The following is a 3426-nucleotide window of genomic DNA, read 5'->3' as shown; positions in this document are numbered from 1 at the left end:
GCTCGCTGAGGTCTGAAGGAAACAAACACAGTTCTGCTGACTTGTCGATCGTGTTTCTCACACTGCGAACAGGATCAGATTTCCTTGCCAACGCCACCTCAGATACTGTTTCTCATAAGGACACCCCACACACACACACACACACACACACACACACACACACCCTCGCACCCTCCCCACCCCTGCAACCAACAGTCCGCCCTCCCTCCAGAGGAATCCAGTAGAAGCTCCTCTTCGAGCGGTGGTAGCCAAAACAAGGCGCAACTCTGCCTGCGTGACATTTTTATAAATCAGCCAAAGCACAAAATATTACAAGCCACAACTGCTGCTTCTAATATTCTCCGTAAGGACCATGTTTTTTAGCTGGAGGTTTTGCATCGGGTCTGTCAGACATCGGTACGCTCCTGCAGCTGCTGCATCTGTGTTTCAGCCTGGCGCTGGTAAACAGTGCAGCGCTGCAGGACCTCTGTGACAGCCTGGAGGTGTGGAGGAGACAGGCAGGGCTGCAGAGCTGCCGCGGCTGGCAGAGAGGCCTCTGGTCTGGGCCTCAGCTCCGCGCCGTGGCTCCCCCGGTAACCCCAGAGCTCAAGCATTCAGCTTCACATAAACGCACACACACACACAGTAGCGTGCGCTCGCAATCGCATATCTGCGCACACACCGGGCTCTTACCCTCGAGCTATGGGCCCCTAAACATACGGGTAAGTATGGGCATATAGTGGGTACCAGCTGGTTTCAATGTGTGAGGAGCACCAGGGTCAGTCTTAACGAGTTTGTTCATGTCTTCTTCCATTTTTCACACTTCCTTCCTTCTCTTTATTTTTTACCAGACTCAATGGTTAAATGGTATATACACATACATTTAATGGTTTGTTTTAACCCGCTGAGACGCCAGATGGGCCGGGTTTACAGCGACATGCTGCGGCTCGACCGAGCGTCTCTGCACAGTGTTTTGGGTTTTTGATTCTCTGCACCAAACAGCAGGCAGGGTGGAGGAGACCCAAAATAGAGCTAAAAAGTGTAGCTGTTTGCTAAAATGTCTTTTCTTAAATAGTGTTACATGTTTAAGTGAAAATATTATTATATATCAACACACAGTATCATTGCAATTTCAACAATTAGAGTGTTACTAGTAGGATTTGATTCTTATTTATACTTTGGACTCTTTACAATTCTTTATAATGTTTATTTTTATATATACCATATGTGTAGAATGCAATTGATGTGTCTCTGTGACTGTGGTGTTCAAACTGTGTGTATGTGTGTGTGTGTGTGTGTGTGTGTGTGTGTGTGTGTGTGTATTTTTAATATATGAACATTAAAATGCCTGAGAGCGCGGAGCAGAGTGTTGGTCTGCTTCAAGAACGCACCATAAAACACTAAAACACACACACACACCTAGTGATGAATCAGTCTCTTAAATACCATACTGTTGTGTATTGGTTTTATAAGGCTGGAGGCTGTGTGTGTGTGTGTGTGTGTGTGTGTGTGTGTGTGTGTCCTCTCATACAGTAGCTGGCTTGTCCTTCCCTCTAATGTTTACAGCTCTGCTCTAATCTCAGAGAATTACGTTAATTACACACTATTAGGCTCATACACAAACATAACACACACACACACACACACACACACACACACTCAATCCTCTCTCTCTGTTACACTCTGACCCACAGATTTTAGCGCTCATTACTTCACCCACTCTGTTGCTGCTGCCAGGTTTTGTGACGCGTACTGATCGATCACCTTCGACCCTTCAGGCGCAGCGAGGCGGTTCAGCACCTGTGGGAGCAGCTCACCTTTGTTCCCGGTTCCTCCACTAGAGGGAGCCGGAGCGCAGGCTCCACTCATGCACACGGAGGCGTTCTGAGGAAAGGAAGCTTTGTTTTATTCGGTTGAAATGTGATGAACTTTTACTGTGACTTTACTTGAAGTCAGGAAAAAAAATCTCCTGATTTCCTGTGAAACAAAAATAAGCAGCTGATGTGGAAAAGTCATTTTGAAGATCTGAAAGTTTGAAGAGCTGCAGGAAGCACCTCGTCGTCTGCAGGTGTCAAAAATATAAGATCAATAGGCCTAATGACCCTGGTTTAACTCCAGTTGGACTCTTTTTCTGACACATCAGCACTTTCTTCTTTATTTTATTATGTAGTTTATTTCGTCTGTCTAGAAAAGGTTGACCGAGTGTTTGATTGCAGCAAAATAAATGTAAAATATACTCAAAAAACAATCTTTAAAAATACAAAAATGACTGACAGCCTGATCTCATGGAGTCACTTGATAAATTACTCGTATTTTCTGTCGTGTCCTTTTAATTTCAGTAACATTCAGAGCGATGACACGAGGGGGACGTGCTCAGTCCGGACAGAGCTGCTGGTAAATGGTTTGTAAGTGACTCTTTCAGAGACAAAGCAGCTGAAGACACTGGTCGTATAGTGGAGAGAGAGAGAGAGAGAGAGAGAGAGAGAGAGAGCTGAGCCGTGGTGGAGCCAGTGTTACAGGGTTACAGGCTGATAAGGCCCATGGAGAGTCGGAGTGTAATGACGGGGCATTACAGCCGGCTGATAGCATTGACAAGTGCTAATAGAGAGGAGGAGAGAGGACGGGGGAGGGGTGATTGAAGGATAGCAGCAGGAGGAGGAGGAGGAAGAGGAGGAGGAGGAGGAGAGGTCAGGACTGGGTGAAATGGAGAGACAGTCTGGATGTTTAAGTCTCCAGGTTTTCTTTACAGTAACAGTCAGTCTTCAGTCTTTGCATTTAAATATAGAAATAAATGCAAAATAAATACGTTTTAGTGAAGAAAAAGGTTATTTCTGTAATTTCTTCATTTATTTCTACATTCTTTTCTGTTTTTTTTACATTTCTGCATTTAAATAAAAATTATTTCTACATTCATTTCTGTATTTCTGTGTCTATAACTGTGTCGGTAACAGTCTCTGGACCTGGAAACGTTTTCTGTTTTCCTCTTGACATCCTGTTAAAATAAATATCTCTGAGTGTTTCTGACTCTTTGTGAAGACGTCACCTTGGACTTTAACTCCTGTCTGACAGTCAATGGATCATTTATGAAATAACGATCATAACTTAGTGAGAGCTGCTTTATCAGTGTTGTTATGGTTACGGCTCTGATCTCCTCTCCTCACTCTCCTCTAACATCCATCCATCTTTCTCCGTCTCTCCCCCCATTTTCTCTTTATTTTTCTTTTTCACACCCGCAAACCGTTGAGCCAGACAGAGGAATCCAAGACCATCACGTAATTACACACACACACACACACACACACACACACACACACACACGCAGCATGTGGAACAGGTGTCTGTACACACAAACAGTGAATTTTACCAGAATGTTTGCACTGAAACGTTGGCAATCGATCAAGCAGGGCGTGACTGACTCACACACACACACTCACACACACACACACA

General features: G+C 44.6%; 1 protein-coding gene across 1 annotated transcript in view; it reads left to right on the top strand.

Annotated features, from left to right (window-relative positions):
* The window catches only part of LOC111657893 (uncharacterized), a 248117-nt gene that overhangs the window by 53414 nt on the left and 191277 nt on the right, over positions 1-3426 (top strand). The gene's annotated exons all lie outside the window — the stretch shown is intronic.

The sequence above is a fragment of the Seriola lalandi genome, unplaced genomic scaffold (genome assembly GCF_002814215.2).
Source record: "Seriola lalandi dorsalis isolate HSWRI2012SDOR001 ecotype SW California unplaced genomic scaffold, Sedor1 jcf7180002054418, whole genome shotgun sequence".
NCBI lineage: Eukaryota > Metazoa > Chordata > Actinopteri > Carangiformes > Carangidae > Seriola > Seriola lalandi.
The sequence above is the reverse complement of the archived record's forward strand: the minus strand, read 5'-3'. Positions and strand labels throughout refer to the sequence as shown.